The sequence below is a fragment of the Ascaphus truei genome, chromosome 8, assembly GCF_040206685.1.
Source record: "Ascaphus truei isolate aAscTru1 chromosome 8, aAscTru1.hap1, whole genome shotgun sequence".
Classification (NCBI taxonomy): Eukaryota; Metazoa; Chordata; class Amphibia; order Anura; family Ascaphidae; genus Ascaphus; species Ascaphus truei.
In genome coordinates, this window is record NC_134490.1 from 59,509,249 (window position 1) to 59,521,976 (window position 12,728).

Sequence of the window (12,728 nt, forward strand, 5' to 3'; positions counted from 1 at the left end):
CATGAGTTTCATCTCTAAACAATTCAAAAGCAACACTTTCACAAATAAATACTTCTTAAATGTATCTGAAACTACAGTACTTATTGCCTACTACACCCTACCTTAATAGAAAGAAGGGAACAAAAACTGGTGTGCAAATCAGTACACCAGATACCAAAAATGTTTAAACAAATATACTTTGTTCAAAGCTTTGTTCGATTATTATTGGATAAAAGTTTTGAGGACAAAGAATCCCAGCTGAAAATGAGAGGTAACGCTCAACGAGTTTTTTTTCCTGGTAAAATATTTTATAAATAAATAAAATAAAAAATAAATCTCCAGGAACTGCACATGATAAAATGTCCACATGTAATTTTTGTATTTCATCCCTTTCAAAACTTTGCCAAACCCCCTTCAATTTTGGTTTTCGTTGTAATATTGGGGTTACGTTTCTTGACATCTGGACCTCTGCACTTGTACATTTACCTAACTTGGACTACAAATCAAGTCACGTGTCCTACTATGATTTTTTCAGTGTAAGCATTAAAAGATCTAATTTCTCCATAAATATTATGACTGTCAGTAATTTACTTGTAAAAATATGTATAATAATAAATTCAGTTTACATGTGAAATTATTACTTTCTGAAGGTTGGGTAAGGGCAGATGTCTGACCATCCATCCATTTAAATTGTTGTATTTGTTTAGAGTAAACAACAAAAAAACAAAGAAGCCCAAAGCTACATCCAATATGACAAAAATATACAGTGAAATACCTATATATCTCTTGAAAAAAGGATCATTTAGTTAAACCCTTTGACCAACGCATTTTAAGCCTGCAAGCCACTTCAAGGCATGACCAAATATTGCAGGTCCTAATACTAACGGATTAAAATGCTTATTTAACTCTATAGTTAGAGGACGAATGATCACATTGGATCTGTCACAACCAGCTGCATGAAAGAGAACTGCTCACTTGGAAAGTGGGGAGGGGCGAGCTTAAACCCTGGGAAGGAGAAGCCACTAACTTCCAAAACAGCTGAGAGCAGCTGGACAAAGTTAATAAACACACAGATACCAGCAAGCTCTAAGAAAAACCAAAAGAGTAAAAAGGGAATCTTCCTCCAATAGAACGTGAAGCTCCACCCAGGTTTTTGATGATTACAGTATAGCATTGGTAAAATCAATTACATGATACAGTAAGTCATGACAATGCCATAGGTAATAACATGACATGAAACAAATGAGAATTGCAATCTAAGGGGCATGTGGTTTATGGCCAAGAGAGCAAGTAAGTTTTATTTTTTTATAAAAATGTTTTACCAGGAAGTAATACATAGAGAGTTACCTCTTGTTTTCAAGTATGTATAGCAGGTGTACCCCCTGGTCTCCCCCTCGTCCCCTTACCTACTGCTCTGGCTGCGACTGGCAGCGAAGGCTGGGGAGAGTGCGGGGAGGGCTGTGGCTGTGGCAGTCAGGATGGCGAGCGGGTTGCTGGAGGTCCGCGGTGGCTCTCGTTGCACGCCACCGCCATATTGGAAATGCGTGCATGCACAGTACGTTTTGCGCATGCGCAGTGCAAGCGGTGGCCATTAAGGGAATAGCTCAACAATACAGCCCCCAGAAAGCCATAGGGGCTGTTAGGTGGCTAAGCTTAGCCAATCACACAGCCAGATTCCCCTGCTCCCTGAGTTGATACATTTGGTGCGCTGCGAGACCACGCCTGTCGGAGCTGGCACTCAAAAGGGTGAGTGTGCAGAGTGTCTGTGACCCGTGCCCTAGGCCAGAGACCCCTTTAGGCCCCAACTAGGCCCCGACTCACTCTTTGAACTTGTGGCTGCTTAGGGACAGGACCAGTAGATAGGGACACTGCCTCTGTAGTACCAAGCGTGAGGGGCACAGCCAGGACATGGCAGCGACCTGGCATCTGGTGATCTGGGACCAGATCACCACACAGAGGGAGACTATTACGGTGGGACCCTCCAGCTGGATACCACCTCACGTGGAGGCGGACGCCATCACTGATGGACTGGACGGATCTCTGTCTTCAGTCTTCAGTCAGTGCTACCAGGTGCTGGAGCACCCGGCAGGTATAACCTATCTTCAAGTGCACCTACATTCTACTGTGGGCAGCGCTGTCACACACATTTAGGTGGGAGTGCTTATCGTGGGCTGGACACTGGGGCCCTGGTGCCTCTGCACCCAAGTACCATGTGAATACTGTGTGGGTATATCAATATACGTATTATAAGGTGTTGTTGCATATTATATGTGTGTTCTAAGTTTGTGCCTAGTAAATACCGTTATACCATACTCTGGTGTGTACTAGGTATATTATCCTGTGACGGGATTATCCAGTATAGCTAGGATCCCTCTTAGGTGGAGGCGCTGTCACCAGACGGATAAGGTACACCCCAGGCTCCCAGCAGTGGAGTTCAGGCCTCCTGTGAGCCACAGGTAAAGCACCAAACAGTCAGGAGCCACCACATCTCCCATAGGGTGGGGGAAACTGCACTACATATGTCCTGGGCATAGAGTTATGATGACAAATACATCGTTACAAATACAGTACATAGTTTCATTAAGTTAACATGGTTATACATTATATACAAGACAAAGCATGCACAGTTAAAGATGCAATATGTTATAGGCATGTGTAACAGTTACAGACCAGAATAAAATGTGAGACAGCTTTAGTTTTGAAAGAACTTAGACCGGTGGTGGCTTTGATAGTCTCAAGTAGATTGTTCCAGTTGTGGGGTGCATGGTAAGAGAAGGAGGAGCGGCCGGATACTTTGTTGAACCTGTAAATGTAAGTATACTTGGAGAGCTCATGGAAGCCATGCTTTTAAAGCTTTTGGAATATTTAATTTAAATGGTGACATTTCAGAAAGGATTACATGATAAAGAGACAACACCGTCATATACTAATGGAAACAGCGTTTTAGTGTTAAAGTAAACAAGGTCTCAGGCATAATAGAGAGTAGCAGAGATAGGATCCACACAGAGGAGTTCATTCTGCAGAGTGTAAAAGAGAAGTAGGTGTATACTGGGAGATACTGACACAATTACCTCAATGTTTAAAGTACTTTTTGAAGCCTTGAGCAAATGTTTGAATGAAGGGTATTTGTCGGCTTACAGGGAAAACATTGCCTATGTCTCTACATCTCTAGATACAGCTATGATTAAAAAGGGGTGGATGAGTGTAGATTTTTAAGTGAACGAAAGATAACTATAGATTATACAGGAATAACAGCAAAACTAGCGTGAATCAGTGTGGAGGAGAGATACAGACTATAATCTAATAGAGACTGCGTGGCCTATTCCAGTTGGTTTGATAACTTTGCTGCCACCTTGAACGGTTTGGCATGTTCCCATCAAAAGGTTTGTCATTTGTGTTATCACGGTATTCAGAAAGAATCTGAAACCCTCTCAAACCGTGAGGTAAGAAAATGCCAATACTGCTCGGCGAAGCAGCAATGTGAACTCAGCTTTTTTCTAACTTTTCCCCGCTGTGATCTCTTGCAATGTGAACTGTGCAGAGAGCCGCCTCTCCCTGCACAGCTCTCACGGGCAATCTCCCTGCAAAGAGAGCCGCCTCTCCCTGCACAGCTCTCGCAGGCAATCTCCCTGCAAAGAGAGCCGCCTCTCCCTGCACAGCTCTCGCAGGCAATCTCCCTGCAAAGAGAGCCGCCTCTCCCTGCACAGCTCTCGCAGGCAATCTCCCTGCAAAGAGAGCTGCCTCTCCCTGCACAGCTCTCGCAGGCAATCTCCCTGCACAGAGAGCCGCCTCTCCCTGCACAGCTCTCACAGGCAATCTCCCTGCAAAGAGAGCCGCCTCTCCCTGCACAGCTCTCACAGGCAATCTCCCTGCAAAGAGAGCCGCCTCTCCCTGCACAGCTCTCACAGGCAATCTCCCTGCAAAGAGAGCCGCCTCTCCCTGCACAGCTCTCACAGGCAATCTCCCTGCAAAGAGAGCCGCCTCTCCCTGCACAGCTCTCACAGGCAATCTCCCTGCAAAGAGAGCCGCCTCTCCCTGCACAGCTCTCACAGGCAATCTCCCTGCAAAGAGAGCCGCCTCTCCCTGCACAGCTCTCACAGGCAATCTCCCTGCAAAGAGAGCCGCCTCTCCCTGCACAGCTCTCACAGGCAATCTCCCTGCAAAGAGAGCCGCCTCTCCCTGCACAGCTCCCACAGGCAATCTCCCTGCAAAGAGAGCCGCCTCTCCCTGCACAGCTCTCATGGGCAATCTCCCTGCAAAGAGAGCCGCCTCTCCCTGCACAGCTCTCACGGGCAATCTCCCTGCAAAGAGAGCCGCCTCTCCCTGCACAGCTCTCACAGGCAATCTCCCTGCAAAGAGAGCCGCCTCTCCCTGCACAGCTCTCACAGGCAATCTCCCTGCAAAGAGAGCCGCCTCTCCCTGCACAGCTCTCACAGGCAATCTCCCTGCAAAGAGAGCCGCCTCTCCCTGCACAGCTCTCACAGGCAATCTCCCTGCAAAGAGAGCCGCCTCTCCCTGCACAGCTCTCACAGGCAATCTCCCTGCAAAGAGAGCCGCCTCTCCCTGCACAGCTCTCACAGGCAATCTCCCTGCAAAGAGAGCCGCCTCTCCCTGCACAGCTCCCACGGGCAATCTCCCTGCAAAGAGAGCCGCCTCTCCCTGCACAGCTCTCACGGGCAATCTCCCTGCAAAGAGAGCCGCCTCTCCCTGCACAGCTCTCACGGGCAATCTCCCTGCAAAGAGAGCCGCCTCTCCCTGCACAGCTCTCACGGGCAATCTCCCTGCAAAGAGAGCCGCCTCTCCCTGCACAGCTCTCACAGGCAATCTCCCTGCAAAGAGAGCCGCCTCTCCCTGCACAGCTCTCACAGGCAATCTCCCTGCAAAGAGAGCCGCCTCTCCCTGCACAGCTCTCACAGGCAATCTCCCTGCAAAGAGAGCCGCCTCTCCCTGCACAGCTCTCACAGGCAATCTCCCTGCAAAGAGAGCCGCCTCTCCCTGCACAGCTCTCACAGGCAATCTCCCTGCAAAGAGAGCCGCCTCTCCCTGCACAGCTCTCACAGGCAATCTCCCTGCAAAGAGAGCCGCCTCTCCCTGCACAGCTCCCACGGGCAATCTCCCTGCAAAGAGAGCCGCCTCTCCCTGCACAGCTCTCACGGGCAATCTCCCTGCAAAGAGAGCCGCCTCTCCCTGCACAGCTCTCACGGGCAATCTCCCTGCAAAGAGAGCCGCCTCTCCCTGCACAGCTCTCACAGGCAATCTCCCTGCAAAGAGAGCCGCCTCTCCCTGCACAGCTCTCACAGGCAATCTCCCTGCAAAGAGAGCCGCCTCTCCCTGCACAGCTCTCACAGGCAATCTCCCTGCAAAGAGAGCCGCCTCTCCCTGCACAGCTCTCACAGGCAATCTCCCTGCAAAGAGAGCCGCCTCTCCCTGCACAGCTCTCACAGGCAATCTCCCTGCAAAGAGAGCCGCCTCTCCCTGCACAGCTCTCACAGGCAATCTCCCTGCAAAGAGAGCCGCCTCTCCCTGCACAGCTCTCACAGGCAATCTCCCTGCAAAGAGAGCCGCCTCTCCCTGCACAGCTCTCACAGGCAATCTCCCTGCAAAGAGAGCCGCCTCTCCCTGCACAGCTCCCACAGGCAATCTCCCTGCAAAGAGAGCCGCCTCTCCCTGCACAGCTCTCACGGGCAATCTCCCTGCAAAGAGAGCCGCCTCTCCCTGCACAGCTCTCACGGGCAATCTCCCTGCAAAGAGAGCCGCCTCTCCCTGCACAGCTCTCACGGGCAATCTCCCTGCAAAGAGAGCCGCCTCTCCCTGCACAGCTCTCACAGGCAATCTCCCTGCAAAGAGAGCCGCCTCTCCCTGCACAGCTCTCACAGGCAATCTCCCTGCAAAGAGAGCCGCCTCTCCCTGCACAGCTCTCACAGGCAATCTCCCTGCAAAGAGAGCCGCCTCTCCCTGCACAGCTCTCACGGGCAATCTCCCTGCAAAGAGAGCCGCCTCTCCCTGCACAGCTCTCACGGGCAATCTCCCTGCAAAGAGAGCCGCCTCTCCCTGCACAGCTCTCACGGGCAATCTCCCTGCAAAGAGAGCCGCCTCTCCCTGCACAGCTCTCACAGGCAATCTCCCTGCAAAGAGAGCCGCCTCTCCCTGCACAGCTCTCACAGGCAATCTCCCTGCAAAGAGAGCCGCCTCTCCCTGCACAGCTCTCACAGGCAATCTCCCTGCAAAGAGAGCCGCCTCTCCCTGCACAGCTCTCGCAGGCAATCACCCTGCAAAGAGAGCCGCCTCTCCCTGCACAGCTCTCGCAGGCAATCTCCCTGCAAAGAGAGCCGCCTCTCCCTGCACAGCTCTCGCAGGCAATCTCCCTGCAAAGAGAGCCGCCTCTCCCTGCACAGCTCTCACAGGCAATCTCCCTGCAAAGAGAGCCGCCTCTCCCTGCACAGCTCTCACAGGCAATCTCCCTGCAAAGAGAGCCGCCTCTCCCTGCACAGCTCTCAAAGGCAATCTCCCTGCAAAGAGAGCCGCCTCTCCCTGCACAGCTCTCACAGGCAATCTCCCTGCAAAGAGAGCCGCCTCTCCCTGCACAGCTCCCACGGGCAATCTCCCTGCAAAGAGAGCCGCCTCTCCCTGCACAGCTCTCACGGGCAATCTCCCTGCAAAGAGAGCCGCCTCTCCCTGCACAGCTCTCACGGGCAATCTCCCTGCAAAGAGAGCCGCCTCTCCCTGCACAGCTCTCACAGGCAATCTCCCTGCAAAGAGAGCCGCCTCTCCCTGCACAGCTCTCACAGGCAATCTCCCTGCAAAGAGAGCCGCCTCTCCCTGCACAGCTCTCACAGGCAATCTCCCTGCAAAGAGAGCTGCCTCTCCCTGCACAGCTCTCACAGGCAATCTCCCTGCAAAGAGAGCCGCCTCTCCCTGCACAGCTCTCACAGGCAATCTCCCTGCAAAGAGAGCCGCCTCTCCCTGCACAGCTCTCACGGGCAATCTCCCTGCAAAGAGAGCCGCCTCTCCCTGCACAGCTCTCACAGGCAATCTCCCTGCAAAGAGAGCCGCCTCTCCCTGCACAGCTCTCACAGGCAATCTCCCTGCAAAGAGAGCCGCCTCTCCCTGCACAGCTCTCACAGGCAATCTCCCTGCAAAGAGAGCCGCCTCTCCCTGCACAGCTCTCACAGGCAATCTCCCTGCAAAGAGAGCCGCCTCTCCCTGCACAGCTCTCGCAGGCAATCTCCCTGCAAAGAGAGCCGCCTCTCCCTGCACAGCTCTCGCAGGCAATCTCCCTGCAAAGAGAGCCGCCTCTCCCTGCACAGCTCTCACAGGCAATCTCCCTGCAAAGAGAGCCGCCTCTCCCTGCACAGCTCTCACAGGCAATCTCCCTGCAAAGAGAGCCGCCTCTCCCTGCACAGCTCTCACAGGCAATCTCCCTGCAAAGAGAGCCGCCTCTCCCTGCACAGCTCTCACAGGCAATCGCAGTGTTTTTATTTAAATTTGAGAACTAGTGTGCAGGAGCAGGGTGAACCGCATTAACTTCAGGTCCGGGGACTTCCTGCTTCCCGAGATACAGGCCCCAGTATGGGATGCCGGTATCTCCTATGCATTTAAATGTCCCGGTCACGTGACACGGGAGATTTAAACATTGCATGGGGATACCGGCACCCATAACGGGACCTGTAACTTGGGAAGCAGGGGGTCCACGGACCTGAAATCAATGCGGTCAGCTCCGGAGACCCCATGCTCACGCACACTAGTATTCAAATTTAAATAAAAACAGCTTAGGTTACCTTAGCCTTACTGAATTGTGTTTTTTTTGATGCAGTTTTTTTCTAAATCTGTATTTTTATGCTTATTTTTTATAATTGTGTTTTTTATGCTTGTTTTTTTAGGTTGCCTATTGACTGCCAATGTGTTTATCTATGCCCATTTTGGGATATAAATAAATACAGTGACAGGCAAGGAATTTTTTGGCAAATGCTTGTTTTTAATTGTTATGTTTTGTATTTGTGTTTTTTGTTTTTATTTAATAGTTGTGTTGTTTAGGTGATTGGTTTATTTAATTGATGTATTTAAGTGCATTTTCTTTTTCTATTGTTGTGTTGTTGGTGCTTGTTTTTTGTATTGTTGTGTTATTTTGGTGCTCTTTTTTTTTTTTTAGGTTTTCCATTGACTGCCATAGTGGCAAATCATGCCCATATTATACGGGCATGAAGTACCACTGTGCAAATCAATGGGTAGAGGGTGGGAGTAGTTACCCCAGGTAAGGTGGTTAGGTCTCCCGAGTGGGTAGCAGGGGAGGGGGGTTAACCCCTTAATCATTATAGCGGTTACTAACCGCTAAGGTGATGAAGGGGTTAGTGGCCATTAGTTTGTTTTTATTGTACTGTTGCTGCCACGGAGGGCATGTCGCGGAGGATGGTGATGAGGACAGCCTTCATACTGGTACAGTTAAGTAGAAGTTTTATTTACTTTATACTGCCTGGATAATGTTTAATTTTAAATGGGCAAATGAGCTATTATCCATATCTAAAAAAAATAATTTTGCCCATTACTGTAATGTAATGGTTGATGGGGGCAGAGGGGTTGCCCATTTATTCCCATTGCGGTTATCTTTTCTCCCATTGAGGGCATAGGTAACCACACTGGCAATGAATGGTTGTATTGGCTAGTATTGTGTTTTAATGTTTATTGTGAGTAGCAGGGGTGTGTGAAGGTGGTATTTGGCCCGTGGTGGGTGTTTATGCCTACTGGGTGGGTAGTTGGTGGGGTTTCCCCCTTCATTACTTTAACGGTAGTAACCGCTAAGGTAATGAACGGGTTAACTCCTGCCGCAACACCCCCGCAAGGCCTAAACACCCACCACGTGCCAAATATCACCTTCACCCACCCCCACTACCCACAATAAACTGGGCACTGGTAATTAACCCCTTCATTGCCTTAGCGGTGAGCCACTAAGGTATTGAAACTGCCTGTAAATGTATTTTTATTGCATAGGATTGAAGCCTGCAGTCTCCGGGGCTGGTATTAATGTGTATCAGCTCCGGAGACTCCCGGCATCAATCCGATTTTTTTTTTCCTAAGTCCCACTCTCAAATCCCATCCCGCCACCCTCAGGGTGGCGAGATGAGATCTTTGATAAACTCGCTATTTTAGAGCCCCGATGACATTCTCGAAGCTACTAGAATAGCGTGATTTTATTAATATGGCACTATTTGGTTTATGGATCTTGAATTGATCTCATCAGCATATGCCTGTGCTAACCAGTCACAACTCCCAATACTAAACCCATGCCTTGTAATTCCTTTGTGGAAGAGAATGTACGATAACAAGCAACAAGGTAGACACACAGAGTTACATGTTAATCACTTTTAAATGATTTGACAGTCGTTATATTAATACAGGCATATTTTACTCTTTCCAATGAATGAAAATGCTCAGTACATAAGACATCTGAATTGCAAGTCTACCCAGGCAATTTAACCCTTAGGCCAACTTGTTCGCATTTCACTTATTGCATTGTTAATAGATTTTCTCCATTTGTGTGAGACATTGTGAATGATGTGTTGAGGCCTTTCTTATGCTAAAACATTGGTGCCTGTGGTCCACCTTTAAGGAGATAGCTTTAAAACTGCTGGAGTTTCTACCTCTTGACAACATCCCAGCTGTATACTAGCAATAGCAATCCTCCCGTGGCAGTTTTAATTATCGGCACTGGCGATACCATCAGTAAGTGTGTAATTACGTGTCAGTTTCCTGGCTGTTGGGTATGAAAAGTGGAACTGGTGAGATGATGATTGCTGAAGCTGTAGACTCATATTCAAACAATTCAAAATGTGTAACTGGCAGTGTCATTAAACAGAGAGAGTCTGACCCCAGCTGTCAGTTACTGTTTTATGCAGATTTGTGTGTGTGTGCTGTCTGTCAAAAGAGAGCTTCATCGGCTGAAATAGGACAGAAAGGGAAGTCCAATACCATTAGTACAGAAGTGCTTCTATCCTCAACTCCCACAGAGATGATCTTTTAGCCTAAATAAATACTACTGCAGAAATTGTAAATAGACCTGGGACATTATAGGACATTATATAGGCTTTTGCTGATGAATAAATAAAGATAGAATATCAAACAGAAATGTTAGCCTTGGAAAAACATGAATACATTTAAACCAATTTCCATAGACCTAATGAAAAAATATTTAATTTTAATATGTTTAAAGAAATGGAAGGACTTTGCTTTTATTGTGTAAAAAAAGGTGCACCTGGAAAGAATGGGGGAGAGCAAGACGGATAGAATTGATGAAGTTGAAGGATAAAATTTACACTATAAAACCCTGCAAAAATATAAGTTATAAACATTGAACCCTTTTGGGGATGGAGGCCTAAAGTAAAACCTTACAACCATTCCTATACTGTAGCTAACAATTTAAGCAGCCCGTTTTGTAAAAAGTTGGGGTGGGATCTGAATATTTATGTGTTTGAGATAGAGTTTGTTGGAGTTTGAGATAGAGGTTTGAGGAACAGTCATCTTGGAAATGTGTTACTGTTTGTGCATCAAACAGCTGATACATTGATGCAAAAATAATAATAAAGCATAATACAATTTACTTTGGTGTCTAATATAAAGAAAAGTTTCTAACAGCATTTCTAACATTTGATATCTCAGATGTAGGGCAATTCTAGTTGGTACAGTAAAACAAAGAACATTGTCAATGGAAGAGGCAAGCTTTAATAATTCCATTGTCATATTGCACCTATTAACTCCTCTTTTAACTACTCCCAAATCTCTGAAGTCAATGCTACCTACCCCCCATCCAGATTCATTAAGATCCACTATGTGTTAACTCCAATTCGGGTGGGTTAACTTGTAATGGAGTTTAAAGGAGCAATTCATCCACTTTTTAAATAATTTTTTAGCATAGGTTTGAAGCAGGGGGGTCTCCGGAACTGAACCCCATTAATTTCAGCTCCGGGGACAGCCTCTGCATCCCGAGATACTTACCTCCACAGGGGTGTGTCGGAATCTCAGCAAAGTTTAAATCTCCTGTGTCACGTGGGTCAATAGGAAGACGTACCTGATGACGTCACAGCTTCCTATTGGCCAGCAGGGCATCGGAGCTTTGATTACATGAACCCTGCTAGCTGAGTGGAGCGGCTACCGGCACCTCCGGATGCAAGGGGTCCCTGGAGCTGAAATGTATGGGGTCAGCTCCAGAGACCCCCCCCCCTGCTGCAATCCTATGTTCAAAATGAAAAGAATTCGCAAAAAATATTGCATGCTTTGATTGCCTCTTTTATGAATCAGAGGTAAGACTAATGTGTTGAAATTGACCATGTTAACTTCAATATAATTTGGGATTGGACTACAGGGGTAGCAGTCTGAGTGGAGAGGTTACTTGTAATATAAATATTTAATTTTCTTTCTTTCTTTTTTTTTAATCCAGTAATTGAAGTGGCCGCCCTTTATTGGAATAACACGGGGAAGCTGGTATAATAGTTCACATGTAAACTGGTTACCAGTTTCTATTATGAATGGGGCAATAGTACTGATGAAGGTTCCAAAAAGCAGAATGCAAATTAATTTATTTATTTATAAAATATTTTACCAGGAAGTAATACATTGAGAGTTACCTCTCATTTTCAAGTATGTCCTGGTCATAGAGTTATGATGACAAATAATACATGGTTACAAATACAGTTACATAAGTGAACAGGGTATACATTATATAAAAGATATTGGGAGTTGGGACAAATAGGAGTTTTTATAAGAGGGGGTGTATCTTCTGAGGTGGTAGGTGGATAGAAAATGCATGAGGAGGTCATACAAAATGATAGCCAAATGACTATGCTGAACTTATTTTAAAGATGGGCACTTTCACTGCTATTTTGGTTTGCTGCAAGTCAAATGATTTGGGATTTTTTTTAATTATGGGAAAAATTAAAAATAAGATGGAAAATGTTTAAATTACATTAGAATGTAGGAAAGCATTAAAACAAGCATACAATCATAAAAAAAAACAATGCGGAAACAAAAATAATTTAGCTTTGGGGACCAAAGTACGATATTGATTGATTATATGGTGTTACTGGTCACTGCCAGGCAGTACAACGTACACTATTCTCTAAAGCAGCAAATCCCCTTTTTTTATATTCTGTATCATGGGGTCTTACTGCCAAGAACTGTAAGAGGATGAAAAGCTTAAGACTGTATAGAGATAAAGGGGTTAATGCTTAGAAGTGTATAAATGCAACCGTGAAAAGGTTCTTAAGGACCAGATGATGTTAAAGATTACATTGTATCATGGAGTAACTGGAAGTATTTACCAGAATGTATTAGCAGCCCCTGGAATGATACCAGTACAGGGTATATATAGCAAAAGAAGACCAGGTGTCAGATGGTTAATATCATAACTGCTGTGCTGATCTATAATCTGGATATCTACAATAAAGATGTATCTTTTAATTAGCAAACAGAGTCTTTGTTTCCTTTACAGGCCTGGAGAACCCCCTCATTTACAGTACTTGGTCATATGGGTGGGGAACATCACAGAACCTAATTGAGCTTAAAAGATTTTGAAAACTGGGTGATTAAAATGGCCGCCAGGTTGGTAACCAATAGAAACAGTCAATATTAGGATTTTTTTCATTAACAATGAAGCTCTATCTCTCTCTGTCTGAAAGATGTATAATTCTGCTTAATGTAACCTCACAGATTAAGAAATAATATATATATATATATATATATATATATATATATATATATAT